Source organism: Lynx canadensis, chromosome A1 (assembly GCF_007474595.2).
Source record: "Lynx canadensis isolate LIC74 chromosome A1, mLynCan4.pri.v2, whole genome shotgun sequence".
Classification (NCBI taxonomy): Eukaryota; Metazoa; Chordata; class Mammalia; order Carnivora; family Felidae; genus Lynx; species Lynx canadensis.
In genome coordinates, this window is record NC_044303.2 from 136,730,282 (window position 1) to 136,744,761 (window position 14,480).

Genomic DNA, 14,480 nt, shown 5'->3' on the forward strand with positions numbered 1-14,480 from the left:
AATTAAGCCGGCGGTGAGGTTTGTGTTCTTGAAGAGCGAAGTTGGCCCAGTTGGGCAGGGCTTGGTGTAACAGTTCCGCTCTCCACTAGATGGCGCTGCTAGCCTACTGGGGTGGATTGTTGCGGTGCTCATAGGTGCGCATGCGTGGAAGCGGTGAAAAATGGCGCCACCCAGCCACCCAGTCTGTTCTCCTGGAGCAGCAATCATGCACCAGTCCTCCATCTTCAGCTCTCGCCCACTCCCTGGTTTTCCATTCTCCGTGACCAGGTTCCAGGCAGTACCTCTTTCCCAAGTTTTGTCTCAGTTGCGGCTGTTTTCCCTGGCCCCTTACTTCCGAAGGACTGTGGCTTTGACCCGCTCCGCCCCTCTGCAGGAGGGTCTCACTGAGCAATGGCTGAATGAGCAGTGGCCGAATGTCAGCTGCATCCAGGAACACCCACTGGACCCTGCTGTTGCCGGTGCCCCGATACTGCGGCCAGGTGCCAGCCCACCCTCCCCTCCCCCCCAAAAATCGTGAGACAGTGTAGCCTCAGTGTTTCAGGGACCATGGAAAATCGCAACACACATCTGGCACCAGGCTTCACCCTCAACAACCTTGCCACAGCACCAGCGAATGTGGCTGCTTTCTGGGGTCTGCTGGGGCCAGGTGGCTTCAACAGTCTCTACCAAATGTCCTTCCAGCAATGGAACTGCTTTTTCCCGTGTGGCCCAAGAACCTCCCGGACCCCACTCTGTTCCTGGGGATTCACCTTTCCCACCAGAGCACTGCCAGGTATCGAGCTGCGGAGTTGCAGCCTTTGGGCTCCCCTTGTTTACAGTCTTAATGGAATTTAAACCCTCTCCTTTCTCCTTTCTCTCTTTTTAGTTTAGTCACTGCGACTGTTTCCAATTTTCCACTTTCTCTCCAGCTGCTTTTGGGGAGGGGTGCTTTTCCCACATTCTTCCTCCCCCTCCCCACCCCGTCTCCATCCTTTCTCTGTCCGCAAAAGAGGTTCCCTACTTTTTGGGGCTTCTTGCTCCCCAAGTTCAGCTCTTCGTGTCATGTACCTGCTGAATTCTGTGACTCAGGCTGTGCAGATTGTTGTGTTAATCTTCCGATTGGTTTTCTAGGTGTATAGGATGGTTTGGTGTTGGTCTGGCTGTATTTCACGGACGCGAGACACACAAAAAGCTTCCATGCTGTTCCGCCATCTTGGCTCCTCCCCCAAGGAGATCTTTTTAAAGAAATAAAATATTAGAGTCTGAGTTCAACCTCTCTTTTCACTTGTCCCTCTCCATGTCTTGTTTCCCCCTCTTTCCCAAATGAACCACTTTTCAGGAGTTGGGTGTACTTTCTTCCAGTTCACTTAAAAATTAATTCACTTCATGTATTTATGTATCAGTAGCCCATAGTAGGTATTATTGTAATATATGTGTGCTCTTAAAATTTCCACAAATGATGCCTTACGTAAAATTTTGTATCCCCCTTCTTTCCCGCTCGCATCTCATTTTGGCATGTGTCCATTTTTATTCCCATAGGGATATAGACAGCAAAGCGCTTAGGATCACAGGGTCTGGAGTCAGGCTGCCTGGGTTGAATTCCAGTCCCACCATGCCTAGTTGTGTGACTCTGGGCAAATTTCCTGTCCTCTTGGTGCCTTAATTTCTTTATCTGTGAAATGTGGGTTCTAATAGTCTTCACTTTATTGGGTTGTTGGGAGGATACCTTGAACTAAAACGTGTAAAGCACTTGGAGCAGTGCTGGAAGCGGGAAGTGCTAGATAACTGCCAGATAATGGCCGTTTGTTGTTGCTGTTGTTATTAAAGATGCCCCTGGCCGTCTGTATCTAGGATAAAGATGTTGAGCTGTTGATTTGTATTGGTAATGTAGATTTCCACTGAATCTCTCTCGTGTTCTCCAGTAAGAATTACCAACATTGCTGCATGGAGGTTGACTTGAAATCGTTAACTGTATAATAGAAATATTTCCAGATATTCTTTGTAAGCACTTAATAAATATGAGCCATTGTGATTATCTAGATCACTTCTTTCAACTCTTGTGGAATACTCCACCATATCAGTGCATTTCCTTAGGGGTGGAGATATAGGTTATTTCCTGTGTTTTTTCTGTTAAAAACAATACTGCAATATTTGTCCATGTACATGGTTCTTTATGCATGTGTGGGAGAATAGAGTTGCTGGGTTGGGATCAAAGCCAAGTCTGTTTAATGCCAAAGCACTGCATCCTGTATGTATGTAGAAACAAACTTAATAAATTTTGAGAGTGGTGATGACCTATGGCTAATGGAGAAATTCCCCAGGGATGAATATTGCCCCTGAGAGATGACAGCCATCCAGAGAGGCTTGGGTGAAGGAGACATTGAAAGTCTTCTCATTCCATAAATGAATCTACACTGAGCATTTACTTGAATGTGATACATGTGAAGACCAACAAGAAAAAAAAGAAAGAAAGATTGACAGGGATATTGTCCAATGAACAGTTTTATTGCTCTAAGAATTAGAGTTTATTAGAAAAAAACTTTAAAAATTGTATCTCTTCAATGGACATTTAAATTTTTTTTTAACTTTTTTCTTTTTAATGTTTATTTATTTTTGAGAGAGAGAGGCGGAGTGTGATGTGTGTGTGGGGGTGGGAGTGGGCACGGAGCAGAGAGAGGGAGACACAGAATCTGAAGCAGGCTCCAGGCTCTGAGCTGTCAGCACAGAGCCCAATGTGGGGCTCGAACTCACTGACCGTGAGATCGTGACCTAAGCCAAAGTCAGACGCTTAACCGACTGAGCCACCCAGGTGCCCCAGTGGACATTTAGTTGTAGACATTTGTTGCAGACTTGAAAGAGTGGTGATTTGTGAGGACAAGAAGCTTTGAAACATTATTTCTTTTTTGTTCTGACATAGCAAGTCTTATTACTGAGCCAAGAACCATTTAATTGTCTGCATATCAAAGAGCTCAAGGAATTATTGGATGGTGTGACTAAGTTTTAGACAAGTGGTGGGGTATTTCAAAATGTCAAATTAGTGAAGAATTGTAGAGAAGGGGAAAGAAAGGGGCAGACAGGAGAAAAGAGGACTTCACTGGGGGTGGGGTGGGGGGGCAACAGCAGAACATTCTGCTTTGATGGAACCAAGTCCAATATCCAGGAGAGAAGACTGGCTATTCTCTTTTTAAAGTCTGTTTCCAGGGACAGACTCTGCAATCTCCCGCATGCGGACCTTTCTTAGCTTTCAGCAGGCTCAAAAAGAAATTTGGCAGTTCAGGTTTGTACACTTCCCCTTCGTCAGGCCTGTGAGGACCCAATGGCAGCCCCGGAGGTGGTTCTAGAAGCTTATGATAAAGCCTCTCTCAAGGCCTGGAGGGCGGAGAGAATGGTACAGACGGTGAGCCTTTTCCTTGGTGCCCAGTTCCCTGCTTGGGCTTCCTCTTCTCTTCGCAGGTCCCTGGCCCTCTTACTCTTCATCATTCCAACAAATGTACCAAGACATGTGCAGGGGTGCTGGAGTGCTCAGCTGGCAAAATTGTGCCCTTGGTATTTGGCTCTGTCCTTGAGCAGCTTGCCTGGTTTTGTCGTCGCAGTCTGTCCTCCTCCTTATCTGGGCAGTGGTGCAAATGACAGCACTCACTGCACAGAGCTGCCGTGCATTGTGGGTAAGGCTCAGCGCCAGGTCTGGCACATACTACCCCATTATGGTTCCTCCGCCAGAAGAACGCTTCAATATGCAGAGGAAGAGGGAAGGAGCTTTGCTTAGGAAAATTTAGGGCATTGCTTTGGCTTGTTCCTATCCCTGACCCTACCCCTAACCTTAACCCTCATCTCTGAACTAGTTTGAGATAGAGACGTTCACAGACAACAAAGAATAAGCATTCCCGCTAAGTGGATTCCTTATTCTTTTGAGTTGGTGGGGGTGGAGGCCCCACTCCAGGCAGGTCAGTTCCGGTCAGGAGCAGCTGAGGCTCTAACCTAATCCCCAGTATTCTTTCCTCTGTGTCCCCACCATTTGGGAAGTTTTCTTGATTGACTTCAGGGCTAGCCAGCCAATTGAAACAAAGCAGAGGGCAGAACCTGTCTCAGAGATGTGGTTAAAGATAAAGCAAACCAGACTGTGCTCTTTAATAAAGCATTTTAAGGAGGGCACACAGCTTACAGGCATTGTTCTGTCTGTCTGACCCAGTTGTAATGAAATCTAATCATTTTCCTCTTACCTCCCTCTTCTCTCTCACCTGCATTGTAGACAGTATGTATCCAGAATGATCCTGTCCATCACCACTGTGATAAGGATCATGATTTCAATGACTAACAATAGACGGTAAATTCATAACAATATCCACAGATATGTTTACCACAAAACTCCTTGGTTTCTATTGCTATGTACTTCAGTTTAAAATAAATCATTTAGAAAAAGGGAGAAAGTTGATGGTAAACTAAAAAGAAATAATGCAAAATATGAATTCCAAACGTGCAGCAAACTTCACAGAATTTTACACTAAAAAAAACCCCCAGTTAAATAGATAATCCTTTTAATACTAATCACTGATATATGAAAGACCCTGGGAATACGAAGTTTATGAAAGAAAGAAAATTGATAGATCAAGGAATGGCAGATAAATGATACTTTATGAGTGTTGGGTGTGTGTATCCCCTCTTGATTAAATAGGTTTTAACCTAAAATCAGGGTTTTATAGGAAAACATAACTGAAATCCCTTCTCATCCATTCTTTGAGAAAGGAGTGTCGTGGGTAGAAAGCACGTGGGCTTTGGATCGGCTCTGCTTCAAATCCTGGCTCTGCCACTCGCCTGACTGTGTGACAGCAGACACACTGTGTTCTCCCTGAGTGTCCCACTTCCCAGAAGTAAACCTTATAGGTTGCACTGTGTGTTCTAACACCCTCCCTCCCTCTGTCTGTGTCTGTCTGTCTCTTTCTCTCTCTTTCACACACACACACACACACACACACACACACACACACACAACTATTTAGCTATGGTCTGTTCGCCCAAGAGTCATCTACATGCAGGTTCTAGCTGATTGATTACTGACAGCATAAACATCCAGTGAATATGTTCTAAACCATTCCTGTGGTTTTTATAAATGGCAACACTATCAAATTACATATGGGAATCCTGGTCAGTATTGTAAACATTTCTAAGTCTTTATTTACTTGATCTTAAAAAATCACTATCTCCAGGGGCACCTGGGTGGCTCAATTGGTTGAGTGTCCGACTTTGGCTCAGGTCATGAACTTGCGGTTTGTGAGTTCTAGCCCTGCGTCAGGCTCTGTGCTGACAGCTCAGAGCCTGGAGCTGCTTCAGATTCTGTGGCTCCCTCTCTCTCTGCCCCTCCCCAACTTGCACTCTGTCTCTCAAGAGTAAATAAAGATTAAATTTTTTTTTAAATCAGTCTCTCCATGATATGTAACATTAAGCACTCATCACTTATTTGATCTCCACACAGTGCGTCTTTCTATGAATTGTATATGATTCTGACTGTCACAAGAGTGAACTCTTCCCTGAATTTGCTACTTTTTTTTTTTTTGCAATTACTAGTTTTATGCAGCTATCATTTGTTCTGTCAAGAGCCATTGGGATTATGAAGGGCTTGAAGCAGCAGAGTATGGAGGTCATAAGCGTGGACTCTGAAATCAGACTGCTAGGGTTCAAATCTCAGCTTTGCTACCTATTTGCTGTGTGACCCTGAACAAACTACTTCAGCGCTCTGGGCTGTGGTTTCCTCATCTTCAGAAAAGTGAGATAATAACACAGTGGTATTAGGAGGACGAAGTGAATTCATCTTGATAGGGGCTGACCCTGTTCTGAACTGTAATTGCTATGAAAGTCTGAAAGAATGAAATGGTTAATTTTGCTATTTAAAATGGATAAATAAAATACTTAATAGTATATTGATAACTACTAAGATACTATTAATAACATAATAGCTATTGAAATATTAGTAGAGTATATGTTATTTTTGAGACAGCTTGTAAGAGAAATGTACGTTAAGCATCTGACACACGGTAGGTATTTAGCAAATGGTAGCCAGTTGTTGTTATTCCGCCGGGAAAAAAGCCTGTGCTGGATTGTGTTGAAAGGGCACTCATTAGACTCAGTTCTGTGTATAGAGCGTTGAAAGAGCAGCTTTTTAAAAGTATGTTGTTTTCAGGTTCAGTCAACATGTGGTGACTAATGCTGAGTACCGTTAATGTGTCAAAGCCAAGCCATCGTTGTCCTGTGGGATGGGAGTCTGTGGGGCAGAGAAAGTAGTGGCGGGTGAGGGTCCTGAGGTGTTTGTGTTCCTACTTTTTGCTCCCCTCGCTGCTGCAAATCTTATTTTGAAGCAGCAGGCTTGAGAGCCAACTGCCTCGGGCTGCTGGTGATGAGGCAACCTGGATGGGGGCAAGGGGAAAACAGCGTGGCAGTGGATGGTGGATAGACGATTTCGAGCTGGTTAACTGTGCTGGGTTTCTCACTGATCCCTTACTTCAAAAGCATAGGGTGGCAAGAAAAACTGCAGCAGCCATGTGGCGAATGGCTCAGATTCACCACTCACAAGCTGTGTGATTACTCAACCTCTCTGAGCCTTAGTTTCCTTAAATAAAAATGGGAGAATAATTCTTGACCCTTGTTTAAAAATTTTTTAAATGTTTATTCATTTCTTTATTTTTTAGAAAGAGTGCAAATGGGGGAGGGGGTGGACAGAGAGAGAGGGAGACACAGAATCCAAAGCAGGCTCCAGGCCCTGAGCTGTCAGTCCTGAGTCCGATGTGGGGCTTAAACTCATGAACCTCGAGATTATGACCTGTGCCCGAAGTTAGTCCCTCAACCAGCTGAGCCACCCAGGCACCCCCTGACCCTCATTTAAATGAGAAATGCCTATCAGCTGCTTTGCTCAGTAGTGCCTGGCCCAGAGTAAGGGCTCTGTTAGCTTATGTTATTAGCATACGTAGAGGGATTCTGATAGCCACATCCATCAAGAGCACTTACCCATCTTTACTTCTGGGCTGCTGTTGAATAAGAAGCTCTATTCTATCCTAAAAATCAATTAGGTTACTATCCCCCACCCCACCTCTTCACTATACAGTTGTAAATGGTTTTTTCCATTTCTCCAATGCTATATATTTTAGAACAAAAATTTCCCCAGTGGATGCAGCTCTAAAGGAATAAGCTCTCTGACCCAGGCTTAGTTCAGGGAAATGGTCCTTGAGATGCAATCAGTGGGTATTATCAACACTCATTTCAGCTCAACCTGTCTGATCCCTAGGAAAAGAGATCTTAGCCATTTCGTTCTGGAGGCATGAAGTCTGTATTTTCCGGATCTTATGACTAAGCCTGTGTTGTGTCACATTGAAAGGTTGGTACTGGGTCATGTATGATGTCACCTAGAAGTCCACAGTCACTCACTGGCACTGTTGGGAACTCTGGTCACATCCATTGTCCTGGTTGGCAGCAGCAAGGCCATCCCTGGGAGACAGGTGCCCTAGAGCAAAGGCTCAGCATAGACTCCCTTGGGAAATAGCTTAGGCATGAGGGACCAGGAGTTCAAGATCCTAAAATAAAGTCAAATTGTACTTCACAAGAGATGCTTTTGGGCAGTTCAAGTCTCTCTCTCTCTCTGTGGAACCCTGGATGTGCTTGTCTTGTGTCTGTGTGGCAGGAGGGGTGGGGCGGGAACAGATTTATATTTCTCTTCCGTAGGCTTCCCAAAGGCTTTCCTGGGGAAGGAAGGGGGACTGCAGAAAGGCAGCTACTAAGGAGTTGACACTGAGCTATTGCTCAGACGTGCCAGGGGTCTATGGGAGCATGTGCACCTGCTGAGTCATGACCAGGTGAGGGGTGGCTGCAAAGGAAGGGGCGAGTGGGGCGGCCTGCCCCGAAGGCTGACTTTCCTCTCATTTCCACATTCAGAACTGTGCCTTGGACGCTCTGTGCCTGGCACTGTTCTCCCCAGACCAGATCCTTGCCCTCATTGAGTTTACAGTCCAAGGGGGAAGATGAACATCTAACAAGGAAACAAATGAATCAATTTCAGGATAGTGATAAGTGCTACCAAGGAAATGGAATTCTGTGATAAAGGATAACATAGGGCAGCTATTTCGAGTGGCTGGGAAGGACTATATGACGGGACATTAGAGCAAAAGGTCTAGAGGCTGAGAAGAAACCATGCAGGAGTAGGTGGAGGACAAGGGGGGTGGCAGGAGATGAGATTAGCAGAGGCCTGCAGCCTAGTAGATGCTCACAAAACAAGTGACTGAGGACGGGGAGGGTGGCAAGACCAGATCCTTCTGCATCTTGTGGGCCATGGAAGGAACTAGGAATCACTCTAAGTGCCAAGTTAAGGCTTCCAGGGATCTAAGCAGGGGAACAAGAAGACTCAGTTCATGTTTAAAAACAGATCAGTGGCTGCTGTATTGGAGAATGGGATTTGAAAGGGGCTAGAGTCACAGCTTGTGAGTTCCGGTGTAGAGAGTTCTGTGAGGTCCTCCTCTGTAAGCTCATCTCACACTGGATTGTAATTGTTTGATGTTCCCTCATCTTGCTCCCAGCAGCATAGTCATTGCTTAAGGGCAAATAAGAGTTTGCAATGCTCAGGTTCAATTGTTGTTTATGGTTAGATAAACTACAACGAACCTTTCCAGAAAGGCATGCAGGTCCTTAGGTTTTGAGTGTTAGCATACTGTCCCTGAGAATGTCTGCTTTGAAGAGGTTGTCAGGAAGGAGAAACTTTTCCCGTACCCTCTTAGGCTCATTGAGTGGGGGCCTGAAAATCTAACTGGCAATAGATACATTACCAGGAAAAAAGGCACACAATTTTTATTACTGTTTACCTGCAAGGAAGTTCACAGAAAGCAAGTGAAACTCAAAGAACCAGTTAGACTTGTGAGCTTGTATACCCTTCTTACCAAAGGAAAAGGGGTTTGGGCTTTAAGGAACAATAAATTGTGAGGAAGTGACTAGGAAATACATCAGGGAAACTAATGGAATATAAGGGCTATTTTATTAAAGTTGTTTCTGCAGTTTCATGTTGGTGCTGGTTGTCCATCATTCGTGATAAAGGTCATTCCTCTTCCTGGTATAGGAGCAAGTGAGCGACACCATCACAAAGGGAACTTTGTGCTTTGTTTTGAAGCAGAATTATCCTGTATCTGTTGATTCTCAATTGCTTTGAGCTCAAAGTCTTATCTGAATAATCTTTATGCCAAAGTGGCACATTTTGGGGTAGCATATCTTAATCTCTTTCAAGATCCATGTAGATATAAACTCCTCATATAAAATAATCAGTTATATTTGTTAATAGCCATACCCACTACACTCCTGGGCCAGGGAATCCAAATCACAGGTGGATGTCTTAGAAAAGAGATACAGAGCAGAGAAATATTAATAAAATCTGTCTAACCATTGATGGGATGTCATCCCTTCGGCAAACTTGATATACAGCCTTAACACTGTCAGGAGTTCAGGCAAAAGTCTTGTATTGTTTCAGATTTTCCTCCTTGGAGCCTTAGTAGAGTAGTTGGAGAAAGAAGTCCCTACATGTTTGTGCAATTAAATCGAATATAGACAGATGTTGTGGAGGATGGTAAGCCATGACTATAGCTGCTTTTTAGAATGCAATGCCCACCAAGATGGGTAATGTGATTTCAAAACTGGCAGTGGGTGCTGCAGGCAAGATGAGGCTCTGCAGAAAGAGGCTGGGAGAAAGTGCCTTAAGTGACATTTTGGTCTCCTGGGTGCCATTTCTGTATCTGAAGAAGATGAAAAGATGCTTATCACACGGCCTCTTCCCTAAGGGTTATTATGTCACCTGACCATGTCCAGACCTCTCAGCTGAGGTGTTTGTACATTCTGATGTGCTGAGCGGCAGGTGAAAGATTAATACTGTGAAATGCTTGAAGTATTGTGGAAGGGTGGGCAGAATTCAGAGGGTGAAAGGGACCACTAGAGCCTTGGTGAGATGCTGGAAGGAAGAAAAGCTCTGATGGACGGAGACATTTGCCACATGTGTGCACATGTGTGGAAGGAGTGTGTAGTTTTAGTCGTTGTAGGTAAACAAAAGGAGTTTAGAATTAAAGCAGAGGTGCCTGGGTGGCTCAGTTGGTTAAGTGTCTGACTTCAGCTCAGGCCATGATCTCGCAGTCCATGAGTTCGAGCCCTGCATCGGGCTCTGTGCTGACAGCTCAGAGCCTGGAGCTGCTTCAGATTCTGGGTCTCCCTCTCTCTCTGCCCCTCCCCTGCTCATGCTCTGTCTCTCTCTCTCTCTCTCTGTCTCTCTGTCTCTCAAAACTAAATAAACATTAAAAAAAAGAACTAAATCTTGTATTTGGAAGAAATTTCCATCAGTAAGAATTTTGAGATACTTTAATTAGATTATCAAGGCATGAAAATGGATGCCTTTTCTGACTGAGAATTTATCTGGTGCAGTCCATGTGTTGGGTGCTCTAGATTCGTCCTGTCTCACCATTGCAACTCTATGAGGGAAGGTTTATTGTTGTTGTTGTTTTACTAAATTTCAAATTTTAATTTCAGCATACTTAACCTACTGTGTTATATTAGTGTCAGGGGTACAATATAGTGAATCAACAATTCTATACATTACCAGTGCTCATCATAAGTGTACTCTTAATCCCCTTCACCTGTTTCACCCATCCCCCCCACTCACTTCCCCTGGTAACCACCATTTTGTTCTTTATAGTTAAGAGTCTATTTCTTGGTTTGTCTCTCTCTCACTCTTTTCTTCCTTGGTTCATTTGTTTTCTTTCTTAAATTCTACGTATGAGTGAAATCATACAATATTTGTCTTTCTCTGGCTGACTTACTCAGTTTAGCCTTATACTCGTTAGCTCCATCCTTGTTTTCTTACAAATGGCAAGGTTTCACTCTTTTTTATGGCTGAAAAATAAATATTCCATTATATATATCACATATTCTTTATCCGTTCATCTACAGATGGACCCTTGGGTTCCTTCCATAATTTGGCTATTGCAGATAACGCTGCAATAAACAGAGGGAGTACATATATCTTTTGAACTTGTGATTTTGTATTCTTTGAGTCCTTTCCAGTGGGGCATTTGTTGGATTGTAGGGTAATTCTATTTTTAATGTTTTTGAGGAATCTCCATACTGTTTTTATGGGGAAGGTATTTTTTTTTAATTTTTTTTCAACGTTTATTTATTTTTGGGACAGAGAGAGACAGAGCATGAACGGGGGAGGGGCAGAGAGAGAGGGGGACACAGAATCGGAAACAGGCTCCAGGCTCTGAGCCATCAGCCCAGAGCCTGATGCGGGGCTCGAACTCCCGGACCGCGAGATCGTGACCTGGCTGAAGTCGGACGCTTAACCGACTGCGCCACCCAGGCGCCCCTATGGGGAAGGTATTTTTATGTTCACTTGATGGATGTGAGATCTGAGGCTTGGAAGATGGTTTGGTTTGCCCAGTGCTGTACAGTGGGTCAGGGTCTGGCTTCGGTACCTTTGCTCTTTCCCACACACTATATTCTCTGATTGGTGATCTTAACAAAAAGGATCAACAAGGATCTTTTGGGGGTTCAGTTATTCCCCTCCTTACTTCTTTTGAGTTTCCTCCAAGGTCCTGGACCCAATGGCACATTCTTGTCTAAGGCCTGGTGAAGGCTCTCAGGGTTTGGGTCACTCATCTTGGTTATAGACATATTCCTGGGCCCTCCTGGAAACTGGAGTTTGTCAGTTAAATACATATACATATAAATGATGATGCAGGCCAGACTGACAGGAGGCCAGTGTTTACCAGGACAGGCAGTCATGCTCTGCAGGTGTGCTTTCTTTCTTCAGTTTTGCTAGCTTATCCCAGAGGGAAAGAGATGCCCAGGTCATCTGAGTGCTCAGTGTAGGAAATGCTCTGAGTGGAAACCAAGGCTGCTGCCTTGTGTACTTTCAAAGAATTCCATTTTAAATCAGTTGTTAAAATTTTAAAATCAGGAAGTTTCATATAAAAATCCAAATTTCCAGGACCCCTGGGAGGCTCACTTGGTTAAACATCTGACTTCGACTCAGGTCATGATCTCACAGTTTGTGAGTTTGAGCCCCTGTCGTGCTCTGTGCGGACAGCTCAGAGCCTGGAGCCTGCTTTGGATTCTGTCTCTCTCTCTCTCTGCCCTCCCCCACTTACACTCTGTCTCTCTCTCTCAAAAGTAAATAAACATTAAAAAAATTAAAAAAAAATTGAAATTTCTATCTCCTCTTGAAAAACTAAGGGGCGCCTGGGTGGCTCAGTTGGTTAAGCGTCCAACTTTGGCTCAGGTCATAATCTCATGGCCTGTGAGTTCAAGCCCCGCATTGGGCTCTGTGCTGACAGCTCAGAGCCTGTGGAGCCTGCTTTGGATTCTATGTCTCCCTCTCTCTCTCTGCCCGTCCCCTGCTCATGCTTGGTCTCTCTCTCCTTCAAAAATAAATAAACATTTAAAAAACCCTATAAGGTCTACCACTCTCTGTTGCTTTGTACCTGGCCCTCTTTGGGCCTTACCTTACTTGTTGTCCCCCATAGACACCTAGATTTACAATCCGCAAACTGGAACAGAGCAACTGATCCAAATGCCCAGTTCAGTGAATTAGGCACCAGAAGGGCCATACTGATCATTGAGAGTGAGATACCTCCATCTTACACCTGGGGAGCTTTTAAAGCACCCTTGCCTGGGCACCACCCAGGCCAATTGAATCAGAATCTCTGATGGTGGATATTGTTTGAAAAGCTCACAAGGTGGCCTAATTAATTTTCAGCCCAGTTCAGAAACTCTTTTTAGGGTTTCCACATAAATAACACTCGTACCTTGGGTCTCTGCCAGAGAAATGGGCTTAGGAAGTCTGGAATGCAAGATTGGTTTTCACTTATCTCCCAGCACCTTTTGGGCAGCCCATTCACTTATCTTGATTTACTCATATGTAACTGAGCCTTTAGGACATTTATGTCCATGCCTCTAGAGTTTGGAAGTGTTTTTACAAAATCCTGGAGAAAGAATAGACGAGAAAGAAAGAATTATTTCAGAGTTTCCCTTTGAAATGCTTGGACATCAAGACTATCATATGGCAAATATTAAGGAAACAGGTAATGGCATTTTGAAGCTACTTGCTCTTTTTTGTGTGCCTGTGCTTTGGAAAAAAAAAAAAAACAATGATTAAAAAAAAGTACAACAAACTTGACAGGTTCCTTTGAAGACTTTTTCATCCCCCGAGGAAACATTTCATTAGCAAGCCCTGGGAGAGATTGGTCTCTGTGGGTATCTGACGGCTGCCATGGGCAAAGCTATAGTTGTAGTCCATTCCAACCTCTCTCCCCACCCCTAGCAAAAGCTGTGTCCATCAGCGATGCCTTTATCCAGGGCTACCCTGGTCATCAGTGCAAATGGCAGAAAATGACATTTGCATCTGGGCAAAAAGCATCATAAATGCTAATAGCTGTGGCTTGTCAGGGTCTCTCCTAGTCAGTGAAGCGTGGTGGGTTTGTATCTGCATAGGGTGAGATCTTTGCTCTTCCCCTAGCCAAAGTGCCCTTAAAGCCTTGTTTGATTTTCTGGGAGAAGATCTCCAATGGGATGCACGGGAGGACCTCAGTCCAGAGTTCACAGTCTGTGTAATGAAAGAGAGTTTCAATCACAATGGGAAAATCAAAACTTGCCCTTGGAAACTCAGCCTGACATTTTTGCAGCTTCCAATAAAAAATGACTTGGTTTGTCAGGGAACCATGGGGATCTTGGCCTTTAGGGAATATCCTTTTATAATTGAAAAATTTCTAGATTTTATTTCCTCTTTCTCTTTTCCCCCCTCTTTTCTCACCTCCTCTTCTAAAACAATGATAAAATTAACAAAGTAAAATGGAAGGACTAGCAAATAAGAAAATACTGGGTTTTCAGATGATTTGGGTTCCACTTCCTTCCCACTTGCTTGTGGACCCGGATCCAGTTACTTAAATGATCAGTTTTATCACCTACAAAATGGGGAATACATCCCCCTGTCCCATTATCCTGTCCAAGGTGGATAAAAGTGAGTCTTTCATTAAGGTTTAATTACTATTAAGCTTACTATTTTGGGGGCTTATCTCTGCACGTCAAGTATTCTTGGAAAGGCCCTTGGCGCGTGCTCATAAGACTTTAATTGAGGGGACAGTGGAGATCTCTGTTGAACTGAGCATGACTGGACTTCATCTTTCCATCCTGGCTCACCTGTCAAGCTGTTTGTGTTTTATGAGAGAGGGTATTAACATCCTGAAAAGACCTGGCCTTGGAGTTCTTTGTTGGGCATCGTATGCACCCTGAAACCTCACCAGATGATGCAAAGAGCCCCTTAGCAGTGCTTCTTAACCAGGGGGTTATATCAGAAACACTTGGGGAAACTTTTTCAAGCTAGCTGAGCTCCAGTGCCCTCCTCCACAGATATTCTGGTACCTCAGGTTTTGGGGGTATAATATAAGCATATGTAGCTTGGCAAACAAAAATTTCTAGTTGATTCTGATACTTCTTCC